The sequence below is a fragment of the Larimichthys crocea genome, chromosome XIV, assembly GCF_000972845.2.
Source record: "Larimichthys crocea isolate SSNF chromosome XIV, L_crocea_2.0, whole genome shotgun sequence".
NCBI classification, from domain to species: domain Eukaryota; kingdom Metazoa; phylum Chordata; class Actinopteri; family Sciaenidae; genus Larimichthys; species Larimichthys crocea.
This window is the reverse complement of record NC_040024.1, coordinates 8,926,485-8,952,841: the sequence shown is the minus strand read 5'-3', so window position 1 is coordinate 8,952,841 and position 26,357 is coordinate 8,926,485. Positions and strand designations below refer to the sequence as shown.

General features: G+C 41.1%; 1 protein-coding gene across 9 annotated transcripts in view; it reads left to right on the top strand.

The window, feature by feature from the left end:
* Positions 1-26,357, top strand: part of htr2cl1 (5-hydroxytryptamine (serotonin) receptor 2C, G protein-coupled-like 1) — a 141,851-nt gene that overhangs the window by 72,029 nt on the left and 43,465 nt on the right. For 5 of the 9 annotated variants that reach the window (XM_027287882.1, XM_027287886.1, XM_027287880.1 and 2 more), the window contains one exon: positions 4,822-4,928. The gene's annotated coding sequence lies outside the window, so the exon portion shown is untranslated. The other 4 variants (XM_027287885.1, XM_027287883.1, XM_027287881.1 and 1 more) reach the window with 4 other exon arrangements.

Below are 26,357 nucleotides of genomic sequence, written 5' to 3'. Positions count from 1 at the left end.
TATTATATAAATACAAATATATATATATATATATATATATATCATATATTATATTATATGTATGTTGTGTGTGTGTATATGTATGTATGTCTGTATGTATGTATTATGTATTATGTATATTGTGTTATATGATATATGTATCACATATATACATATCCATATATATATATGTGTGTGTGCGTGTTTTTTTTTTTTTTTTTCAATAAATCGTCATCTGCGGGGCCAGATATAAACTGATTTGCGGGCCATGCCAACTAACATGAATAATAATAAATTTAAATATATAGTTTGTTTGAGGTTGAAAGCTGCGAGAGTTCACCGCCGACGAGATTCGCGCGATCACCGAGATAGCTTCCGGTAAGGATGCTACATGCTAACGTGTGCGCCCGTTTCATTTTGTTACTGCTTATTTAATTCTTTAACACATCTTGATTTGACCCGTGTTCGGTGTTTGGTTTCACATAGCACGGATTCAGGTTGTTCATCACTGTTTTATGTGGTTGTAATGTTTTAAAAAAAGATCGCTAATCGCGCTAGCCGCATGCTCAATCGCTAGCTCTGCTGCTAACTCGCTAAGTGGTCACCTTGGTAACGGTTGCTAGCAGCACTCACACCGTCAAGCTGCCGTTAATATTATATTTTATATTATATATATATTATATTACAGTATTTACCTTCTGTTCATCAGAGGTAAGACATTTAGTTCGTTTAACTGCCAACATAAATGTTTGATATGAGAAGTAGAAGTTAATCTGAACTGTTATTAAAATTAATATTAAAATGTTTGATTAAAATGTTATTAAGATGCATAAATAGACTTAAACGTTAAAAACATAAATAATAAAGTGTGTATGTATATATATATAACTTTCATGATTTTATTTCTATGCTGTGAGATAGAAATACATGATTGATTGTTCATTGGCATTGCTCTATCTTAAGTAATGTGATGTGTATCTATTAATTTAATCACAATCAGAAATACTTTAATAATCCCAGGGGTAAATTATTTTTGTTACAATACTCCAGTATACAGACAAACAAAAACAACATATGTAAGAAAAGTAACCATCTATTAGAACATATATAATATATATATATATATAATTATTTATATATTATATATTATATAGGGAGGAGAGGGGGGGGGGGGGGGGGAGGGAGAGGAGGAGAGAGGTAGATATAGTTTTATATACATAGTTGTTTTTTATCATTATAATATATATATATATATATATATATATATATATATATACTATATATTATATATATATATTAAAGGTCCAATGGTGATGTGACCGGGATTACACCATCTGCTGTTAACTAGAATGACAAGCCCCTCGCCTTTCCGTTTACCGCTCTCGGTACAATCCCTGTCGGCCCGGACAGTGTGGAAGCCATCGACGGAGATGTTCTGGTCCGAAATGTCTCTGTGAAGCACATCAGACATCACTGTCATACACGCTGTATAAAACATCAGCATGCTCCTTTAATTTCCTGGAAGCCAACGTGCATCAATTATGCATTGAACGCAACCCGGGCTGAACTCAGGTTTCTATAATTAAATTATGTAATATATTATAAATTAAGCTGTTATTCTCTCAAGAGGCGCTGAGGCTGCATGCCAAGTGAACAGCAAGTGTTTAGTTTTGACTAATCACATTTTAATAATTTGCTAAATTAAATCAAGTTTAATTTACTGATTGAGAAGTGTTGCTTTTGCTTTTCAGTGTAACAAGTCCGAGGGTGTTGAAAAGCTTTTCGAAAATTGAGGAACGTCTCGTGTTTATTACTGTTTCAAGTGAGCTTTTTGATTGGCTCCCAAAAAAAAAAGCACAACTTTGGCAACGGGGGATCTAATTAGCTGGCAAATTAACAAACCTTTTTCTTCATATGAAAACTTTTCAGTATCTGGGTGTGTTACTGTGTGAATAACAAGCAGGTTTATATTTTCCCAGATAGAAAAAAAGTGGGAAAAACTTTGAGATCTATACTCGCAACACCTCAAACGTGGCAATATATTTTATTCCGACTATCTGCTGCAGTGGTCTTGACCCTTGTTCTCCTCATATTGGCTACTTGTGATGGTGGCTTATTGTAATAATAGTGCAGGTCCAAGGTGGCTGCCCTTAGGGATCTCGGCTGGGTTTTCTCAGTTTCAGTGTTGCCTTCGACAATTAACTGGAAAATAAAAAAGAGCAGAGAGTCTCTGCAGGAGAGGGAATCAATATATGTTGTTTTTCCAGCAAAGTGTGTCCCCATTAATGCACAAACTCCCAAATAGGACCATTTTTGTTGCTTCTGTGCTTTTAAGTAATGAGAGGTATTTCTTTTTTTATCTGACTAATACATTCTCAGTTCTGAGCAGTCACAAAGTCCTTAGAATCGATGTTTCTAGACAAATTTGCAGTTGCATTTTGAGGAAATGTTGTCATACATAGCAACACATTTGTAGTAAAAAGATGCATGCTGTTTTTACTGGAAGATCACCATAGATAGGTTGTATGTAGCGGGGTTCAAAATGCTTTAATTCCTCTCACCAACATAACTTAATGACTTCGTTCAGCTCATTTTTTTCTCTATATATGAGTCATTTCTTATCAACCATGTGTATACAAGCTACGCCACAGTTCCTGAACACAAAATGAATTTACAAGCAAGCACAGTAACTTGTTCATTAACTTACTTGCAAAGTCGCATCATATCAGTAAATGTATCATCTTCTCATGACCACAGTAAACCAGAGACCCAAGTCTGGACGTGAACCCAGGGGTTGTTCGCCCAGGGCGCAAATGTAGCCAGAACCGGCGCTGGTTACAGTCCTGTAGTTTGTACGCCTGAAATAACTCCTTGTGAATGCATAATGTAATTATGGAACCAAACATGATTTCTAGGAGACAGGGGTGAGACACATTTTCAGGCTTAAAATTTTAAGTTATTTAAGTTTTTTATTTAAGTTTGTCTGGGGTGGTTCCAGGGATGGAAATATTGGTCTGTTGGCCTGTCCGTTGGTTCAGTCCAGTCTAAAATATCTCAACAACCCATTGTGCATTCATGGTCTCCAGAGGAGAAAGTTTCCTGACTTTATAGATCGCATTTGTTGTTTGGAGTGAATCTGATCCCCTTCTTGGAAACAGTTCTTATTTCTATAGTTTATACTCTTTGTACTCATGGAACAGTGCTAACTTGTATCCGTCGTAACTGTCCAAATGGTTTAAAATGTTTAAAGTTTGCGGTTCCTTTCTATGCCCGTTTGTATTTTGTCATTTACTATTTGTAGGCCATTTGCTGCATTCTGTGTTTAGCTGGTGAGCATGGGAAAACATTATACCTATTTACCATCAGCATGTTAGAAACATTACAGTTCAGTACAGCCCCACAGATGTAGGTTTTGTATGTAAATGTAGCTCAGGCTTGCATGGTTGAAAACATAAATATTGTCTCCAACACACAACTACTGATGCAGAGTTTAACTGTATATATTATTGGCAAGTTTATAAGCCATTTATGAATCTGGTTTATTGCGTGTTGTAGGCGTAGCTGCAGTAGCATTAAACAAATCCTCATCGTAAGCAACAGCCACCCGGCCTCTGGAACAATGAAAGCAATTTTTTAAATTGACACTCTGTTAGATTAGATTATATAGCTGTGTATACCTTTCAATTCAGGTTACAGGCTTCAGATTTACATCTCCATTAATCCCTTTGGAATACATGTTACGTGTCACTGCATTCAATTTTTAAACCAACTTTATAGTATTAAATGTTGCTTGAAATGAAGCGATGACCACATTAACAACTCTGTAAAGAGACAATAAAGTTTGTGAGGAGACATGCTCGCAGTGGATTATTCTGTCAGGTCACTGACAGTAAGTGGAGTGTGAAATAACAAGCTCGCTCCTAAGAAGAAATTCAACTTGGGGATAATGAAGTAACAATAAAAGCAGCAGTTTGACAAAACCAAATGAAGCCTTCATGTTTACTGTGATAGATCACCTCAGTCTGTGGGAGACTCTTTATAGTACTGAACAGAAATGAATAGTTGCAAATGGTTTGAGAGGGAAATGAGTTGTGAATATAGAGGCAATGAACAATGGAGTACAGCACAGGCCCAACACCAGAACTCTATGCAATGACCAACACCAATATTTTAACACTTGTGCACAAACCTCTATAGGCAAGCCGTTCCAAAGTTGGCCACGTCTGTGGACGTGGTCACCTTTAGTAATAAACCTCGACTTTAAGGTTGCAAACTGGTTCGTATGGGGTTAAGACTTTCGCTACATTGTTAGGGGCCTGACCATGGCAGGTGTTTTAGTGTAAATATTGGTATTTGGTCAAAGCAGCAGAAATTTTATGAAGATTATGACCTGATAAAAGTACCAGCAGGAATGTGTTTGTTCAATGTTCAGTGTTAGATGTTCTGGTACAGGTACAGTCAGGTGACCATCAAAGTTTGTGGGATACACTGTGTGGGAAACTGTGAATATTTGTACACTATTTGGTGACAGTCCATGGAGCAAGGCGCCAAACTGATAGACCGAGCTTCCATCCACAGAGCATTTTTTATATATTTTTGGTGATACTAGTCCTTATTTTTAATGGTATGCAGAGAAAAAGCTAACAGGCCTACAGGGAGTCTTAACTTCCTTCATGAAAATACTTCAGAACTATATTGGAAGTCCATGCATGAATGCTGGTGATTGAAGAAGAAAATTAAGTTTGGATATTTGTGATTTAATACTGCACACAAAATATTATTATTTCCAACACATCTTTATTCATATTAAGTCAAATTCAAGAACTTTTCTTCTTGTTTCAGACTAAAAAACACGACTCAGATGTCTCAAGTTTGAAGAAAGTCCATCCAACGCCCAAGTGAATGCAACAAAAGGCAGTCTGTGAAGATCAAAACAGCATTCAGCAAAGGTGAGTGACATGTTTTGTGGTTAAAAATATGGCTCAATTGCATCAGGCATGGCTGCGATGTGTTCTGGCTGTGCTGGAGCTGATTGTAGGCCATTCTAGGCAATGGTTGGGATCCCATCAGAAGCATCCAGTCACATCTAGCCAAAGAAAATGACCAAATCTGAGAAAGTTAAGAAAGTCGTCCAAAAAGAGTGTCCGCAACGTCACAGAGCCGTGCCCGGTAGGATCCAGGAGTTAGGTTCAGCTGTGTGCACACACACACAAGCACACGCAGTCCAAAGTCAGACGGTGACCTTGCTTCACAGAGTTTAGAGAAGCTGTAGGCATGTTGAGTGCTGGTTGCAGACACCAGCATTCGATGTTGTGTGCCGCCATCTGTCCACGCACAGGAAAACTCCCACATGAGGGCATGAACACACACACACAGTATGTATAATTCGCTCATGTTTCCCTTCCTAATCATCCCCCTCCAGCAGATGCTTGATTTGCCCTCGCTCCCTCAGTCTTTCTCACCTCTGTCTCCGCTCAGTCTCCATGGCGTCTATTTAAGGGGGTTGCCTCGTACTCGCTCTGTTTCTCTGGAAGTTGCCGCCCTCCGACCAACTTTGACGCAACATTAATTAGCTCAGTTGTTTGTTCTCCTGTTAGTAGCAAGTCTGCTGATACTTAGAGAAATTCTCAACGCTGACATTTTTGGAGAGCATGTCTGACACTCGCAAATATGCACACACACAGTTTTAAGCCAGTACTCTGGAGGATCCTCATTTACATTGTGCTCATCTGAAAGTAGCACACTGAAATAGCTTGGTTTCGAGTTTGAACATAGAATCGTTTATTTATTTTTGGCCACTTGGGGCCAACAGGACTTGTAATCAAAGGTGATATGTTAAACTTGTTAGCATGCAGTTGCTTATTTAAACATCCAGAAATGTTGGTGGTGCAACACTAGTAGTTTATTCAGAGTTGTGTTTGTGGCCCCCTGATGAATTTAAGTTCAACATGAACAGTCTTTTCAGCTCTGTTTTTGGTCTCCACCAACTCCTGAGGGATATATTTGTCTCTTTAGCTGCTAAATGCTACCTGCTACAGCGCTAAACGACTACTATGAGAGCGGCCAGACAGTTAAACTGTTTCCTGATGGACAGTGAAGTAAACTGCTGCCAACTGTAGCTGCTGTTAGCTCAGTTTGTTAGCCGGCCTGTGACTGTCAGAGCACAGGGAGAGTGTTAGCGTTTGTACCACAGGTGTTTTGGGGAGAAGGAGGAGGTTTTCAGGTATTGTGATCGAGAGAATATTGACAGTGGGTAGAGCTGGTGTTGTGTCAGAACTGGAGCTGGGTGAAGGGGGAAATGGAACCGAGCTCAGCAGCCTCTATGGACAAAAGACAGACGGGGACGTTGATGGAGGAAGTTAAAAAGGAGAGTGAGCAAGCAAGAAGACGTCGGACAAGAGTAAATCTTGGACTGACTTTTAGTGGTTGGTGAGAGCTTGGTGAAATAAAAGGCTGAAAGACAGACGCCGAGCTGGGCTGACTGCTGCTGGACTAGTCAGTGATATTAGCTGCTGTTGGTGACCTGGTTGATGTTTAGCTGCTAAGAAAGTTGTCAACTTGCTAGTTTTTGATCATAAGTCAACAAGTACAGCTGTCCAGGAGCACGCTAAGTTGCAAAAATCTACACAGTGTTGCTTCAATATATATATATTTATTGACAACTACATCAGTTCATCTCTTTATGTGCCTAATCCGAAAACCCAGTTTTGTCCTGTCTTAACGTCATTACATTGGTCCTCACAAAGGTGGAAGAACGAGAACACACACATCATTTTTTGAGATGATGTTTGAGCCAATCAGAGTTTAAAATGGGATTGTGGGAACTCTCCTCGCCACCTCGAGCTCACATGTGACGGCGAGACATGATGTACTGTGTCCATCTGGCTGTGATGACTATGTCCTTGTATTGATTCGAGGCACACACACACACATACTACACACAGGCTACACACATGTTCTCTCAGGGAGGAGAAGAGAAAGGTCATGTCTCTCAAGTTAATTAGTCTCTCTAGCCTTCAGGTCTGGAGGATCTTTCCTTTCCACTCCTTGCTTCATGTCTTCCTCTCTCTCCGTCTCTCTCTCCCTCCCTTCTCTCTGCAGTCTACCACCCAAGCGTGAAGGTCAGATAACCTCTCTTAACCGTGTTTATGTCCTGCACACACACACACATACATCCACACACAAGCGTTGGGTGTATTTACTATGTCTTTGATGCTAAAGTCAGAATCAATTGTTTCGTGGAGCTACTAAGTTTAATTACTTCTTCACGCTGGCTGGAAAATGTGTGTGTTTGGAGTGTGTTTCAGCTGGAGGGATCAGCTATAATGAAGTGAGAATTGATCTGATAAAATAAATAAATAAATAAAAACGTGTGTGAACTACCCCTGAAATGTGCTACGACAGAAAGCTACTTATTTACCTTCAGATCTGTGACTTGATAGACGTGGGGAGTGCAGAGCTGACCTTGAGTGAGACTTTCTAACTTTATTTATTTATTAAAGGCCAGCCACCTTTGCCAGGTTGCTGTGAAGTGAACCCAATGTGGCAGTTCTTCAAACGTCCACTTGAGGCTGGCTCCAGAAGTGAGTCAGTCTCCATAAGTCCCCATGTTAGACAGCAGAAATAAACATGTTTACAGCCTGGTACAAAAAACAGTTTTGGTCTCTGTAGCTAATTTCCCCGTTCATGACAACTGTACTGAGGGTGAATTTATATACAACTCACCTGTTCACATTATATTAAGGCTTAAAGTTATGCAGGATTAACAGTGTTACGTCATCCTGTGCCCTTTTCTTGTGGTTTTCCAACTAGAGAATTGGCGCCACCTATTGCTCATCTCATGAACCAACTGCTATTGGTGGTAGCAGATGGAAACAAGCATTTCTCTTTACAGTAGCTCTTTAAAAACTTGTCACGGATACAACCACTGCACCCCTCCAACACAACTGAGCATCTGTCTCCAAATTACCTGAATTTAGCAGCAGATTATTTACTGTATTTCTTTCCAGGGTAGCTAAATGATGGATATGTCTCTTGGCTGCTGCCAGGAATAAAGAAAAGGGAAACTAATGTTCTCAGAATTAGCGTCCTCAGCGGTAGTTCCGCTGCTGATTTGATATGATGTTCAGTTATATGAACAGGCTCCACTCGAGGTCCGTTCAAGGTTGTTTTTTTGTGTGTATTAAGTGTATTAATGGATTGAATCGATTTGGTACTCGGAGATATTGAAACACTGGGCAATTACAACCCTCTATGGGATGACATTGACTGTAAATGAAATGACAATTACTATGAAATATTGATAGATAGGTTCACAGAGAGGAGAGTATGCAGCTTTGTGAATGCGTGTATATTGTGCATGTATGTGAGTAGGTATTGTGTGCATATATACATGCATTGATTTCTGTTTCTGTTCTGCTTTGATTTGATTTCCACAAAGAAATGAACAGTCCCGTCACATCATGGATCTATTTTACCACTTACGCCTCAGACGTCTGATTGTAGAGGGAGCACTCTAAACTGAAAGCAGCTGCAAAACAAAGGAAAGGTTAAGAAGGAGACTTGAGACACAGACTATTGCTTTTTCTCTCCCCTCCTGCCTTAGTACAACTGTCACGAACACTGATCGTTTGCTTTGCTCTAATGCATCTTTGAAGTTGACATGGCTTCAGCAGCAGAGTGCTTTGAACATCTGAACTCCTTTTATGTGTTTGTATTTAAGGGTTTTTAAAGTAGTTTATCTGACATGCGGTCAAAACTCTGGGTTTTCCATTGATTTGAGCGGGGGTTGTGCAGCCAACAGTGGAGAAATTAAGACAGATTACACTTTTGTAGTAAACTCTACAGTCAAACCTCCACAGTCAGCCTAAAACGTCTCTCTGAAACTGAGACTATCCAGGTGGATTCATGGACTAAACTCTGATACTCTACCTGTTGTGTTCTGGCTTTGTTTATTTCATGTACCCAGCTTCTAAATCTGAGTCTGACTCGCAATTTACGGTACAAAATAGAGACACGAAGAAGTTTAATTTGGTTTGGAGCAAGCAGTGGTTGAGCGACATGGACAGTGAATGAGAGTGAGTGAGCGCCAGCATCGATAAAGCCGGTTCATCAGCAAAATTAAGTTATTTCTCGATTGTTTTACTTACCTTGCACAAATAGAATACAGGTAGAAGACTTTATTGTTGCCAGGTAACGGAGAGCTTTTGGATTTTTTTGTGTGTGTGAGCAAAAACTTTTCAATTATGATTCAAATACGAACTAAGTTCCATTTCTGCTCCCTGTATTGTACTTTCACTGCCAGCGGTGCCAAAGCCTCGGCATCACAGTCATCGAGTTAAAGCGTTTTGCACAGAGATACTTCACTCCTCTTCATTACTCAGCTTAATTGTGGTTTAGAGCACTTCAGATAGTTATTTCCTATAATCTGTGTGGATTTAATGTCTGGGTCTTGACTCAGCTATCTGAGGAATTCAACATTTCCAATGTCTTATTGATAAATGTTTTGCTATAGCCATGGAATCGGCAATAAAGGTATCATTTGTTCAGCAGTATTGTGTAAAACCTCTGGATTTTGACATATCTATACTTTAACAACTTTTAATGATGTGCAATAGCCCCTTTTCCCCCAACACTTGCTGTATTTGGAAGCAGTCAAAGGTCTGCTTGTGTAATGTATCTCTGGCAACTGCCACTGTGCCCAAAGTGCCACTTATGATCCCAACCATGTGGAGGTTTAATAGAGGTCACTGGGACACGCTTGATTAATGAGGACGTCCTGTGGTGCGCACATATGGCTCAATCAGGCTCAGATGATTTGTTAATTTTGTTTGATCTTCACATAGTGAACACATGGATCAACTGTACGACCACAGAGGTACAATCAAACCACAATAAAAGAACATTCAAGAGATCAGAGTTAATGATATGATTGTAGGTAATGGGGATGTACAATATATTTTCATGGTGCAAATTTACTTATATCACCAATTTATTCACCATGTTTCACCTTTCTTATCACGTTATTTGACCAAGAGGCAAATTTCTATTGACCTTAAAAGGTAACATTAATATTTTTAAACCATATTTCCTCATACTTTCGTGTCGAAGTGACTAAAAACTTGAGGTCTGCAATATTGAATCAATCTAGAAAGTACATTGTTGGACAAGAAATCAAATAATAAATACAGTACAGTACATCAAATAAGCTGCCTGACCAGAGTCCAAATGTCCCCAACAAATTACTGGTTTTCAAGTAAGGTCTAGACAATTTTCTCTTTGCCAATGCAAAATAAGCAAAGAACAAAAGAGTCTTGCCATGTGTTGCATTAGCCTGATGAGCTAATTTTCAGTAATGGATAAGATAAATCAAAAGTACAGCTTAAGGTCTGAAATTTGCCAGTAAAAGCCAGGTCCAATACTGGTACTTGTGTGGATATTTTACTTGGCCAAATTGGTGGATCTCAGTCCGAGCCCCTCACACAACTTTGAGTCAACAGATTTTCATTTCATTTCAATAGATTTCTCAGCGCTCCTTGGAGTTTTCGCGTTGGCCCCAAGCCCATTTGTATTGCGAGTAGATATGCAGTGCACAGTAAAAATAGGGAAAGAAGAGGGTAGCGTAGAGTGTAATGAAGCAAAAATATAACTTCAGGTCTCATTGGGGTCTCAGGTTTGCTTGTAACTGGCAGTTTTTGTCAGGTTGGGTGTTAAACACGCTGGTACAAGTTTGGGACTCCCACACCATGACACTGTCTATGGTGCTGGTGTAGTTTTTGGCAATGCTTTGACATCCTTCTCGATGTAATGTTGGGAATTCAATAAATTACCATTGTTCCCGTATCTGTCAGAATGTCCAACCCTGCTGGCATGTGATAATACTTTTTGTCTTGGCAAGTAAAGACAGCAAAACTGCAATTATTTGCCACTTATCAAAAAAAATAAACTATCCATCTTTACCTCAAATGTGGACGTGACTGCACAGAAACTGCACTCATTCCCATTAATTTCAGTGAGGGGAACATGGCATTAGCTTACTCAGTCCTGACAGGGGCTGCAACTCAAAGACAGATGAAACACTTCTTGGGGTTTTCTTGGATCTCCCGTCGCTCTTAAAGTAAGGCAATCGGGTCTTAATTGGCAGCCACAACAATCACTCCTCGTGGGCTCCTGATTGCCATAAATAAAGCTAATCAGCCTATAAAGGCTATTTGACTAGGGACACACAGTTGACAACCCATCACTGCATAGCTTCTGGGTTGCTTAAACCCAAATTAGCTCTCCTCACACCCTCTATATTTTTAAGCAGAGGGCAGACATGTGTCACCAAGTAGTTGACGAAATCCGTGTGGTTATTCTAGGTGAACACGGTCCATTATACTTGACAGATTGCAGGTGGCAAAATGTGGATCCTGTACTCTGTTGAAATATCTGATTGGGGAAGAAAAACTAGAAGCTTAGAAGCACCCCTGAGAAAACTCCCTAATTAAATGTACTTCGGCTGCATGAATGTGAATGGCCATATGTTGGAGCGAAAGCTGCTAAAAGAAACCCACAAAGACGCCTCGATCGATCCTCGCACCTTCATCGTAAAAGGTAGTAAACACACGGCTGTCATACACATACTCACAGAGTAACTGCTCGCCTCCAGGCTGTCTGTCAAACGCCGTCTGGTTTTATAATGACATGCTAATAAGGCGCTAACGACGGAGAAAAAGGAGCTAACAAGCTTTGCAATTAAAATGACCGAAGATTCCTCGCCTCCCCTCGGTTCCTCCACCCAGAGGGGGGTCCGGGTGTTTTGTCAGCCTTACTCAATTGAAGTAGTTTTTATAGTAGAGCCAGGCACACACAGGAAGTATGTGCAAAGAGAGGAAGAAAGTGTTGCGTCGAGTGTGTCTTTTATTTATTCTCCAATAATGTTTCTATTTAAGAGTGGAAGCTCCCTCGGAAGCTCTTCACGCGCATCATCTCTTTCTTTTGTTGCAAATGATGCAAAAATACAAGGTCTAATAAAATTCAAATCGAGCTGAGCGGGATCAATAGAGCACAAAAGAGGAAGGGGAAGGAGATGAGGAGATGGTCCGGTTAAAGTGGGATAAAAGGGGTTTAGCATGTCCGCGGCGTTTGCATAAATTATCGAACGCATCTCCCCTGCTGACTGTCGCATCGATCCTCTCGACGGCCGTTGTTAAATATGGACTTGAAGAGAAAGGGGACGGTAGGTGGACTCATTTTCATGTAGACAAAATCAGCCAAGGCCGGTCGACAGCGACTGCAACCCAACCGTGAGGGAACCTTTGTGTTGGTGTGCGCTGCTTTTGCTTTTGACCTTAGAAAAAGCTGCACTGTCTATATAAAGCCACATCTCCTCGTCCACTATCTGTGTTTGTCTTCTGAAAGGATGGCCTAGAAAGCAAACACACATAAACACACGCAGGAAGCCACAACGCCTTGTAGAGGCATCGCGGCTTTCCTCCCCAACAACCAAGCCAATGCATTTTTCGGTGACGGCTGCTTAATAGTCTTTGAAAGACTAAAATCTTACAGGTGTGTTTCTCTTTTGTTGTTGTGGAGCTTTGGCTTCGAATCACTCGGCCGTGGAAAACAGGCGAAGCTGTCGGGAGGAGATTTACAGCCATACAAAGTCTCAGCTCTTAATCTGCCTCGCCCTCGACCAAAGTTGTCAGGGCAGCGGCAAGCATTAAAGGCTGTCACATTTATGAGCGCTCGGCACTTTCAGTGTTTCCGAATCTATGTGCTGAAAAGTTTCTGAATCAAGTCCAAGGTCAAGAAAAACTCCGAGCGTCATTTTATGGGGTTGTAAATTCTCCCTGAAAAAGTTGTCTGCGCTTCGGCAACTATTTACAGTCTTGACATCTACAAACCGTCGAATTTTTCACAATAATTTATATTCTGTGCTATGAACATTTCAACATTTGCTGGATGTAGATGTTCTTACACAGCTACGAGGGTGTACAAATTCAGAGCATGAGTGCTGGATGCAGCAAAAAGTACATTTCTTTTTTATAGGACGGCATAGAAAAGACGGCAAGGTCGCAAAATTATTCATCTTCTCTTCCCTCACCCTGTCTTCTCCTTGGACATTGGAGCCATCAAGTGCCACACACACACACACAGTAATAGTATTAAAGGGGTGGATTGAAGGTGAAGGCTCCAGTATTGCCATGTCCGTCACCACAAAGACACGCTTCTCTCCTCCTGTCAGCCTCTTAGAGAAAGACGGGATGGGAAGTTTTACTTTTGATCATATTGCGTGTCAGTTTCTCAACAGTCAACATCAAATACGTTAGCCCTGCAGGTATAAAATTGGCCAAAAGTTTGCAGAACACCTGCTGTCCACAGTTGCTGCCTTTGATCGTGTCTTTTTCATGCCTGGGCCTCACACATCGGTTTAAAACCTTAACTGCTCTGCAGAGAGCACTGACCTCCACCCCGTCCAACACCACTGGGATGAGCGGGAACGCCCCCCAACATCCCCCCCTGGTGAATTCAAGTGAACGCAACTTTGTTCAAGGGTCCACATACTTTTGTAGAGTACGTGACTGCCAAGCGTTGACGTCCGTACAACTAACTAGTGAAGCTTATTTTCATTATCAGTTCATCTGTCAATCATTTTTTGGATTGAGCTGTTTGAGCTGTATTTTAGATTTAGAGAGATTTTACGGTGGAAACTGCCAAACCACGACAGTAAAACAATGTTCCATGAGACATGACTGTGTTTTTCTGAATACAGAAAATCTTTATTTAAGCAACATTAATCACATTCACAAAGCACTACACATAACACACTACATACATACACGACACTACATAAGCAAATAACCCAAAAACATAAATACGCCCAGGAAAACTAAAATACAGGTAACACCCCTAAGAAAATCAAGAAGATCCCTCGAACTCCACCAAGATCGTTTCTTCCCCTGTTCAGCGATGAAAGCTCTGGTGTGAGTCTGCAAACACTGGGCGATGTCGGCATCAACGGCTGCGTCCTCTTGCAGAATGACAGTCTGCACCAGTCCTTTGCTGCCGTACCTCTTCTGCAGATCTTTCTGCACGGCCTTGCACACCTTCTTCATGTCCTTACCGTCTGCGGAGAAGTTTCCCGTCACAGTGAGCCCCTCCATGGTCTGGCTAACCAGAGTCTTCATGTGGGCCACCCACTGCTCCTTGGTACGGCTCTGCACAGTGTTACACTTGTGTAACAGTCTTACGGTCAGCACGGTGACAAACAGACGAAGCTGCTTCTGAACGTCTGTCTCGATTGGAGACTCGCAGCCAGAAGCAGAAGCAGCTGCAGGCTCGGTGGTGTTCATCGGGGAGTTCATTGTATCCATAAGAGTCGTCTTTTCTTCTCTGGGATCCTTGAATCTGGTGAGTTTTCTGTAGCAGTGTTGGTGTACTTATAGAGAAAGTCCAGATGAAAGGCTCTAGAATGTGTGACATCACATAAGACACGCCCCCTAGTTACCATTTATGGGCATATCAAAGACAAACATAAGACACGCCCCCTAGTTACCATTTATGGGCATATCAAAGACAAACATAAGACACGCCCCCTAGTTACCATTTATGGGCATATCAAAGACAAACATAAGACACGCCCCCTAGTTACCATTTATGGGCATATCAAAGACAAACATAAGACACGCCCCCTAGTTACCATTTATGGGCATATCAAAGACAAACATAAGACACGCCCCCTAGTTACCATTTATGGGCATATCAAAGACAAACATAAGACACGCCCCCTAGTTACCATTTATGGGCATATCAAAGACAAACATAAGACACGCCCCCTAGTTACCATTTATGGGCATATCAAAGACAAACATAAGACACGCCCCCTAGTTACCATTTATGGGCATATCAAAGACAAACATAAGACACGCCCCCTAGTTACCATTTATGGGCATATCAAAGACAAACATAAGACACGCCCCCTAGTTACCATTTATGGGCATATCAAAGACAAACATAAGACACGCCCCCTAGTTACCATTTATGGGCATATCAAAGACAAACAACTTCAAAGGTGATTTGTTTTGATCTCTAGGGTTTCCATGGCAACCCCCTGCTGGGAAATAAAGCCAACTGCAGTAAAGTGTCAAAAACTGCAGTTCCTCAAACGTCCACTTGAGGCTGGCTCCAGAAGTGAGTCAGTCTCCATGAGTCCCCATGTTCAAATGTGCAACTTCACAGCAGAAATAAACATGTTTACAGCCTGGTACAAAAAACAGTTTTGGTCTCTGTAGCTAATTTCCCCGTTCATGACAACTGTACTGAGGGTGAATTTATATACAACTCACCTGTTCACATTATATTAAGGCTTAAAATTATGCAGGATTAAGAGCGTGGACGCTTTGACTGACAGGTAGGCATCGTTAAAGATGACTTTTTTGAACAACCAGCCGTCATTCAGTCCTCCTCAGGTCCACCGATGATCCACGTCTTTGCGGATATTTAGATTAGCTGGGAAGAGGCAGGACTGCCAAAGATGGTGGCGGCCAGAGCCACAGTTTTTGAGCTTCAAAACGTATATATACTGTTTATCGTGCTTATAGGAACACAAAATGGTCTTTTCTGTCTCTTTAAGGACATGTTTTAGAATAAAAGCCAACTGAACAAGAAACACATTAACAAAGACCTTTCGACGAATCGACGGCTGCAGTTTGTTCAGCTGTTACGGAGATAGTTGTTATATTATACAAATAGTTTCAATTAAAGAATTTGATTGGTCAACTAGACAATTTGATTTGTGTCCAAAAATATCAAACATTTTGATTATATATTTGACTTAAGCTGGAAATTGTTGTATAATTGCAATATTACATTTGAGGGTGCGCTTTATTATCACTATTGGCAGAGATTACGTGTGACCGCTGAAATCACGATCACGTGATTCTTTTGCGTTTTCGCAAACGACGTGGCTAAAATATGATATAAAATGTTTTGTGAATTTGGTATTTCAAGGTCAAGACTGAAGACAGACCTGTAACTGTCGTATTTACATTTAATTTTCTTCCTAATAGCGAATAAACGCTGAACTACATCTTGGCATTTCCGAGTTCCGGTCGTTTAAAGACATCTATTTAATCCGTTTGTTATTGAGTCATGTCTTTATGCTGGAAATGTCGCACATTTTCATTTCTCAGATGTTCTTTCATGCGTGATATTTTGAATATTGCGGCTAGTTGCATCACATAAACCATCACCAACACCGCCACCAACACCGCCGCCGCTCTGCCAGCAAAGATTAGTCAGACAACAACTTTAAAATCATCCAATAATGCAAACGAATGAGTTCAATTCACTGTCAGCTGTCTCTTCTTACTCTGTGTGTGTGTGTTTTCATTAATTTTATATCCTCTCCCAGTGATCGCTTTGTGTCTCTGTGTCATCACTGTCTATCTGCGCTGTGGCACATTCGATTTAATTGGCTTTTTATTGGCGCACACAATCCAGAACCCACATCCAATCTGTGTCCAATCACAGAATGGATGCAAACACAAGGATGTAGCTTTTACGTTACAATAATGCACAGTCGTCATCGGACGTAATGCAGCATGAAATTAAACACACAGTAAATTAGTCTCTTTTCCTTGTGCGTATGTGTGTGTGCATTTATTTTGTGTGCAGTCTATTTTTGTACGTGTTTATGCTTTATTGCTTTTTTTTGGACATATTGAGTTGACATCAATATTTAAAGAATTCCCTCTTCCTCACTTCTTGTTTTGGCTTTTATTCAGAAGTCTTGGGGGTTACAGAGGAGATGAGATGGGATAAAGGGAGCACGGGGAGAAGGGAAGGTCAACAGAGTCCCGAAAAAAAAGTCAGCGAATTTTAATGGGTAACACAAGAAAGAAAGGATGGGAAAAGGATCCAGAGATTCAGATTTTTAAGAGCAGACCTGCCTGGATCAACACTCCTTTGAATATGTTCATTAATTCTGTCATAAAGATAGAATAAAGATGCTAAATTAAAAGAGGGATGGGGCGACCTACACACACGCACACTGAGAGAGATGAGGTGATTAAAGAGCGATGATAAATCAGTTTTGGCAGTTGTTTGTGTGCCCTCGAGGTAAGTAAACAACAAAGTTGGCTGATAAATCACTGTCACTATGTCCTCTGCATAATTCAACTTAAATGAGGCAGCACAAACACACACATGCCGTGCTGTAATTAGAGAACAATTATGGCTAATTGCATGACCCAATACTGAAACCAAGATAATTTAACCAGTACTAGTCACGACTGTCAGTTATTACAGTTACACATGCATTCTTAATGTGTTTGATAATATATATTTATTTTTCTAATTGCTAATTATAGAAACTTTTATCAGGAAAGAAAGACACAAAAATGTAATTAGCCACCATGATATAGCTCCTACTTGCTAGTAAACCTAGCAGTTGTTAGCTGATATTATATTAGTCGTTAAGTCACTGCTACTATCACATTAGCTTTTGGCCTGAAGTTAAATTGCAATTGCCAATATTACATTAGCCTTGTACGTCATTAGAAGAGGATTAATTAAAGTACCTTTCTCTCCTGTGAGACAACGGTAATCAGAAATCAGAAATACTTTAATAATCCCAGGGGGAAATTATTTTTGTCACAATACCCCAACAAGTAATCATATATATATATATATAATATCATATTCTATATATATATATATATATATATATATATATACAAGAACAAGTTACCTTAAATAAAGTGCAACAAATGGAAAAGTAATTGTCCGTGTTAGTGTCAGAAGATAAATATTAGCTCTCTGGCCTGTTAGCTGATATTAGATTGCAAGTAACTCCTGTTAGCCAATAGTAGTTTACATGGTGTTTAATAGTGTTATATAATAGTATTATATATGATATGTTATATTAGCTTTCTGGTTAAATTGATAGAAGATAGAAGATTTAGCCTAGTTCCTTTGCAAATAGCTTGATAATGCTAATGACACATTAGCTTCCTGGGCTAAAATTAGCTTAGTCATGCTATTTCTATATTAGCTGTGTGCCTTGTTAAATTACAGGTAACTTAACCAAGCTTATATGATGTTAGCTTTATGTCCTGTTAGCTGACAACAATAGCACCCAGTTAGCTTAGCTTCTGTCAAACTACGAATTGTTTAGTCATGCTATTAGCGGATATCACGTTAGCTTTATGGCCTGTTAGCTTATGTTGGTAGTGTAGTTGTACACAGTTAGTTGCTGTTAAACTGTAAGTTGTTTAGTTGATAATGACACATGGGCTAAAATGAGCTTAGTCATGCTATTTCTATATTAGCCTTGTGTCTTGTTAAATAGCTTAACCAAGCGAATATGACCAAGCATATTTTTATTTACTTATTTATTCATGTTTATTTTATTTATTTTATCTTGTGCGGGTAGTGCTTTTTATTCATTTTATTTTTTTAAATTGTTTTCTATTATCTACTTCATGTTTTTATTGTGTTCCTATTGTTTTATCTATTGTGTTTTATCTTGTTGTGCAGCACTTTGAAAGCCTTGTGTTTGCTAAAATTGTGCTATATAAATAACGTGGATTGGATTGGATGATGTTGATGACTGACCCATTAAATAAATATCAACAACAAGTACATTTGACAAATCAGTCTCACTAATAGTTGTGACTGAATTGAAAATTTCGACTTCTTTTCTAAGCTCTTTACGAACACGATGTCTCAGTTTTGTGCCCAGTAAGTTTATGACGTTCCTCCAGAAAGCTGCTATTTTACCTGCTGGCCCTATTAGCTGATCTGGGCCAAGAAGGAGAATACATCATACATCATACTTTAAATCCTCCACCTGGGGCTGTAATAAATTTGGTTTGGAAAGACCCCTATGATAAGGTGTACAGCTTTTATCACAGTAGCTCACTTTTATTCATTAGAGAAAGAAAAACTGCACAGTGGAGCAATCAAAAAAATAAAAATAAACATTTTATTTTTCTACCCTGAGGTGAAGAACTGCTACATGCATTCAAAGTTATTTCATGCCTCCCTAAAAGATCACACCTTCAAAGGCTGAAAAAACAAAGGAAGCATATTTGACCGGAGGACACGCTTGGTACAAACAGTTGTTCATAACTGAATAAGCTTCCAAAGAAAAACGAGAAAAGCATTATCTGTGAAACCATAAAACGAGCTCAAACAGATTACGCATCAGTGATTCACACAAATACTCACACAAACATGACGGATAATGCGAGCGAGCTTGCATAGATAAATTCAAACACTATTATAGAATGCAAACGATTCGCAGTTGGCAAACATGAACAAATTGTCTCCGTCTCTCTCACTGCCGTGGGAGCATAAAGCTCACTATAGCCTGTAAGCTACAGAGGTGACCCCGCCATGCAAGAACGACAGAGCAAATCAAGAAACGGCGAAGACGAGACGGAGACGTTGATGATCTTATCGCTCGGGAGTCAACGCGGGGACGACTCGGCAATCAAATGTTTATTACGGAGCAGTTTTCTGCTCTTATGTTTTGCCCTCATCTTTCCAAGTCCATCATCATTTACATTTGTTAGGTTTGGCTGACGTTCAGGGAGATTTACCATATTGTTCAGGCTACTGGGTTGTCGTGCCAGAACAGGAGCTGGGTAAGTGGCAATGTAACTGGGCTCAGCAGCCTCTATGAACATAAAGACAGAGGAGAAATACTTAATTTCATGTCATTTATCAATAAATGTAAAAATAAAGTTTTATTATACGACAGTTACTTCCAACCATTTGATTATAAGCCAATGACATAAAACGTTAAAAAAAAAACTCTCTCCAATCAAGACAGACGTTCAACAGCAGCTTCGTCTGTTTGTCACCATGCTGACCTTAAGACTGTTACACAAGTGTAACACTGTGCAGAGCCGTACCCAGGAGCAGTGGGCGGCCCCCATGAAGACTCTGGTTAGCCAGACCATGGAGGGGCTCACTGTGACGGGAAACTTCTCTGCAGACAGTAAGGACATCAAGAAGGTGTGCAAGGCCGTGCAGAAAGATCTGCAGAAGAGGTACGGCAGCAAAGGACTGGTGCAGACTGTCATTCTGCAAGAGGACGCAGCCGTTGATGCCGACATCGCCCAGTGTTTGCAGACTCACACCAGAGCTTTCATCGCTGAACAGGGGAAGGAACGATCTTCTTCTGGTTGGAGGGATTTTTTGGAGCTATTATTCGGATGTTTTCACAAGTCAGTTTTATATGTTGTGCAAAAGTTATTGTATCTATTTTTTATTTCAAACTTGTTCACACATCTGGTGGGAGTCACCATTAACATGCAGACTGCCATTTTGCAAGAGGATGAAGCCATTGACACCAACATCGCCCAGTGTTTGCAGACTCACACCAGAGCTTTCAACGCTGAACGGGGCAAGGAATGATCTTGTTGGAGTCGGAGGGATGTTTCACCATAAAATCTCTCTAAATCTAAAATACAAACATCTCAATCCCCCGCGCACCTACCATGACGCGGCAGTCTGTGGAGGGCGGTCGCCTGATTCAGATAACCTTCCGCAACGATTGCAGGCTGTATTTGACAGCGGTCATTATGTTTACCAATACCCGAAAAAAAAAAGCAGGATTTCTGGAATTATCCGGAAGAATCACACCCCCGTGTTATATTAGCCTAATACGCCTGTGAGACAGTAATAATTAATAATCCCAGCTGGAAATTATTTTTGTTACGAACAATATATATATAGATATATATATATAACTATACAGGGCTCTAAATTAACACCCCCAACCCGCAAATGGGGGTGAAAATTCATTTTGCCGTGTAGAAAAAAAACCTCACGAGCCAGCTTGGCCGGTGATAATAGGCACTTACCATCTAATTCGGCGGACGCGTGAGCGCAATTTCTATGGGAACCCACACAGCGCGTGCTCCACTCAGCAGCGTGTGCTCTCACTGCCAAACAGGCTTCCTCTCCTGGGAAATCCACCGGGCCACCGCGGTGCGTTGCGTGAGCGGGGCGTATTGGTCCGTCCTGCACGCGACTTTTCGCAGAAGTTTTCAGAAGCGAGCGTTTAGACTCCCAGACTTTGTTTACTTGCTCAGATTTGGACATTTTCCCGGTGTATTTTTTTCTAAACATGCTTCTGCATGTGTAAATATGCTACGTAGTTAATTAGTTTTTGCCTTTTATTTTATTTTATTTTAAAAATCCACGGATTTCTCTTTGCTTTTTCTGTCTGGCTTCCCGCCCTGCTTGAGGTGCTCTGGGAAAATTAACGCGTGCTGCGCGCAAGTTTTAATGTTTTTTTTTAATTGATTTTTTGTTATGTACAAAAAATGGGTCATATTAGACCCTGAAGTTAATGTAAGGGTTAAAGAGTAATCTCATAATCTTCTGTTTTAGATTGCAGCTAGGGCTGCACGATAGGGGCCTATAACCATATCTCGATATTTTTAAGCTATATCGCGATATACGATATATATCTCGATATTTTTTATTCCTTCCTGTAAATCACTATGAATGTTTAAATTCAACCCTTTGATGCAAAAAAATAACATCAGTATGATGATTCACGTAACCCTCATTGATTAAGTAAACGGCGCGTCCGCTGGTGTTGTTCCACTTCGACAATCAGTCTCTCATCGTTCATGTTGAGACCCTTTGATCGATTGACTGCTCACCTGGTGCCACCGGTCATGACGTAATGTTGATGTGAAGTTGTGATAAGCTACATGAACTGCATATTGTGTTTTATTTTGAAAGGGAGCGGAAGTTTATTACGTTGATTCTGTGTCAGATTTCCTGTCTGGTGCGATCTGCTCTGTTGAAATTTACGAGGTTTAGCAGCGGCTCGCGTCAAAAATAGAAATGCTACGGAATGCTCGCGTGGGTTCAGAGAGACTCTTCTGAGACTCTCCGCGACGCGCCCTGCGTGAGTGCTCTCATTGACTAGACTGGCAGCGATCAGCTCCGGTGACCGCGGCGCGACCCTCCGGTGCTGCATGCTGTGAGGAGCACCAGGAGTGAGTGACACAGGCAAAACTCCGGAGAATAAAATACATTGTTCTGTATAAATTTTCTTATTAATGTTGCTTAAATAAAGATTTTCTGTATTCAGAAAAACACAGTCATGTCTCATGGAACATTGTTTTACTGTCGTGGTTTGGCAGTTTTCACCATAAAATCTCTCTAAATCTAAAATACAAATCACCTTTGAAGTTGTTTGTCTTTGATATGCCCATAAATGGTAACTAGGGGGCGTGTCTTATGTGATGTCACACATTCTAGAGCCTTTCATCTGGACTTTATAAGTACACCAACACTGCTACAGAAAACTCACCAGATTCAAGGATCCCAGAGAAGAAAAGACGACTCTTATGGATACAATGAACTCCCCAATGAACACCACCGAGCTTGCAGCTGCTTCTGCTTCTGGCTGCGAGTCTCCAATCGAGACAGACGTTCAGAAGCAGCTTCGTCTGTTCGTCACCGTGCTGACCGTAAGACTGTTACACAAGTGTAACACTGTGCAGAGCCGTACCAAGGAGCAGTGGGTGGCCCACATGAAGACTCTGGTTAGCCAGACCATGGAGGGGCTCACTGTGACGGGAAACTTCTCTGCAGACAGTAAGGACATCAAGAAGGTGTGCAAGGCCGTGCAGAAAGATCTGCAGAAGAGGTACGGCAGCAAAGGACTGGTGCAGACTGTCATTCTGCAAGAGGACGCAGCCATTGATGCCGACATCGCCCAGTGTTTGCAGACTCACACCAGAGCTTTCATCGCTGAACACGCGAAGGAACGATCTTCTTCTGGTTGGAGGGATTTTTTGGAGCTATTATTCAGATGTTTGCACAAGTCAGTTTTATATGTTATGCAAAAGTTATTGTATCTATTTTTTTATTTCAAACTTGTTTACACATCTGGTGGGAGTCACCATTAACATGCAGACTGCCATTTTGCAAGAGGATGAAGCCATTGACACCAACATCGCCCAGTGTTTGCAGACTCACACCAGAGCTTTCAACGCTGAACGGGGCAAGGAATGATCTTGTTGGAGTTGGAGGGATGTTTCACCATAAAATCTCTCTAAATCTAAAATACAAACATCTCAATCCCCCGCGCAACTACCATGACGCGGCAGTCTGTGGAGGGCGGTCGCCTGATTCAGATAACCTTCCGCAACGATTGCAGGCTGTCTTTGACAGCGGTCATTATGTTTACCAATACCCGGAAAAAAAAAAAAGCAGGATTTCTGGAATTATCCGGAAGAATCACACCCCCGTGTTATATTAGCCTAATACGCCTGTGAGACAGTAATAATTAATAATCCCAGCTGGAAATTATTTTTGTTACGAACAATATATATATATAACTATACAGGGCTCTAAATTAACACCCACCAACCCGCCAAATGGGGGTGAAAATTCATTTTGCCGTGTATTAAAAAAAACCTCACGAGCCAGCTTGGCCGGTGATAAATGAGGCACTTTACCATCTAATTCGCGGGACGCGTGAGCGCAATTTCTATGGGAACCCACACAGCGCGTGCTCTCACTCAGCAGCGTGTGCTCTCACTGCTCAAACAGGCTTCCTCTCCTGGGAAATCCACCGGGCCATCCGCGGCGCGTTGCGTGAGCGTGGCGTATTTGGTCCGTCCTGCACGCGACTTCAGAGCGTTTCAGAAGCGAGCGTTTAGCCTCCCAGACTTTGTTTACTTGCTCAGATTTGGACATTTTCCCGGTGTATGTTTTTCTAAACATGCTTCTGCATGTGTAAATATGCTACGTAGTTAATTAGTTTTGCCTTTTATTTTTATTTTATTTTAAAAATCCACCGGATTCTCTTTGCTTTTTCTGTCTGGCTTCCGCCCGCTTGAGGTGCTCTGGGAAAATTAACGCGTGCTGCTCGCAAGTTTTAATGTTTTTATTTTATTGTTATGTACAAAAAATGGGTCATATTAGACCCTGAATAGTATGTAAGGGTTAAAGAGTAATCTCATAATCTGTCTTTTTAGATTGCAGCTAGGGCTGCACGATATGGCCTATAACCAATATCTCGATATTTTTAAGCTATATCGCGATATACGATATATATCTCGATATTTTTATTTCTCCTGTAAATCACTATGAATGTTAAATTCAACCCTTTGATGCAAAAAAATAACATCAGTATGATGATTCAAGTAGACCCTTCTATTAGATTAGTAACGGCTGTGCAGCGTTTTAGCTGCGTCCTCTGCCCTGCGTCAACTCACACCGGGCGTGTCTTGGCAGCGTAGCGAGCCGGCCGTATTCACGGGAGAATCCTGGACATACACGGGACCCCGCGATAAACTGTGTATAAAGAAAACAACAACAACAAACAGCTGACTTTGCTTCTCCGACATGGAGGAGATTATAAAAAGCATCTGTTGTCATAAATGATTGTGTGTTGTTCCACTTCGACAATCAGTCTCTCATCGTTCATGTTGAGACCCTTTGATCGACTGACTGCTCACCTGGTGCCACCGTTCATGACGTAATGTTGATGTGAAGTTGTGATAAGCTACATGAACTGCATATTGTGTTTTATTTTGAAAGGGAGCGGAAGTTTATTACGTTGATTCTGTGTCAGATTTCCTGTGTGGTGCGATCTGCTCTGTTGAAATTTACGAGGTTTAGCAGCGGCTCGCGTCAAAAATAGAAATGCTACGGAATGCTCGCGTGGGTTCAGAGAGACTCTTCTGAGGCGCTCCGCGACGCGCCCTGCGTGAGTGCTCTCATTGACTAGACTGGCAGCGATCAGCTCCGGTGACCGCGGAGCACCAGGAGTGAGTGACACAGGCAAAACTCCGGAGAATAAAATACATTGTTCTGTATAAATTTGCTTATTAATGTTGCTTAAATAAAGATTTTCTGTATTCAGAAAAACACAGTCATGTCTCATGGAACATTGTTTTACTGTCGTGGTTTGGCACTTTTCACCGTAAAATCTCTCTAAATCTAAAATACAAATCACCTTTGAAGTTGTTTGTCTTTGATATGCCCATAAATGGTAACTAGGGGGCGTGTCTTATGTTTGTCTTTGATATGCCCATAAATGGTAACTAGGGGGCGTGTCTTATGTTTGTCTTTGATATGCCCATACATGGTACCTAGGGGGCGTGTCTTATGTGATGTCACACATTCTAGAGCCTTTCATCTGGACTTTCTCTATAAGTACACCAACACTGCTACAGAAAACTCACCAGATTCAAGGATCCCAGAGAAGAAAAGACGACTCTTATGGATACAATGAACTCCCCGATGAACACCACCGAGCCTGCAGCTGCTTCTGCTTCTGGCTGCGAGTCTCCAATCGAGACAGACGTTCAGAAGCAGCTTCGTCTGTTTGTCACCGTGCTGACCGTAAGACTGTTACACAAGTGTAACACTGTGCAGAGCCGTACCAAGGAGCAGTGGGTGGCCCACATGAAGACTCTGGTTAGCCAGACCATGGAGGGGCTCACTGTGACGGGAAACTTCTCCGCAGACGATAAGGACATCAAGAAGGTGTGCAAGGCCGTGCAGAAAGATCTGCAGAAGAGGTACGGCAGCAAAGGACTGGTGCAGACTGTCATTCTGCAAGAGGACGCAGCCGTTGATGCCGACATCGCCCAGTGTTTGCAGACTCACACCAGAGCTTTCATCGCTGAACAGGGGAAGAAACGATCTTGGTGGAGTTCGAGGGATCTTCTTGATTTTCTTAGGGGTGTTACCTGTATTTTAGTTTTCCTGGGCGTATTTATGTTTTTGGGTTATTTGCTTATGTAGTGTCGTGTATGTATGTAGTGTGTTATGTGTAGTGCTTTGTGAATGTGATTAATGTTGCTTAAATAAAGATTTTCTGTCTTCAGAAAAACACAGTCATGTCTCATGGAACATTGTTTTACTGTCGTGGTTTGGCAGTTTTCACCGTAAAATCTCTCTAAATCTAAAATACAGCTCAAACAGCTCAATCCAGAAAATGATTGACACATGAACTGATAATGAAAATAAGCTTCACTAGTTAGTTGTACGGAGGTCAACGCTTGGCAGTCACGTACTCTACAAAAGTATGTGGACCCTTGAACAAAGTTGGCGTTCACTTGAATTCACCAGGGGGGGATGTTGGGGGGCGTTCCAGCTCATCCCAGTGGTGTTGGACGGGGTGGAGGTCAGTGCTCTCTGCAGAGCAGTTAAGTTTTTAAACCGATGTGTGAGGCCCAGGCATGAAAAAGACACGATCAAAGGCAGCAACTGTGGACAGCAGGTGTCCGCAAACTTTTGGACAATTTTATACCTGCAGGGCTAACGTATTTGATGTTGACTGTTGAGAAACTGACACGCAATATGATCAAAAGTAAAACTTCAACCCGTCGGTCCTTCCTTTC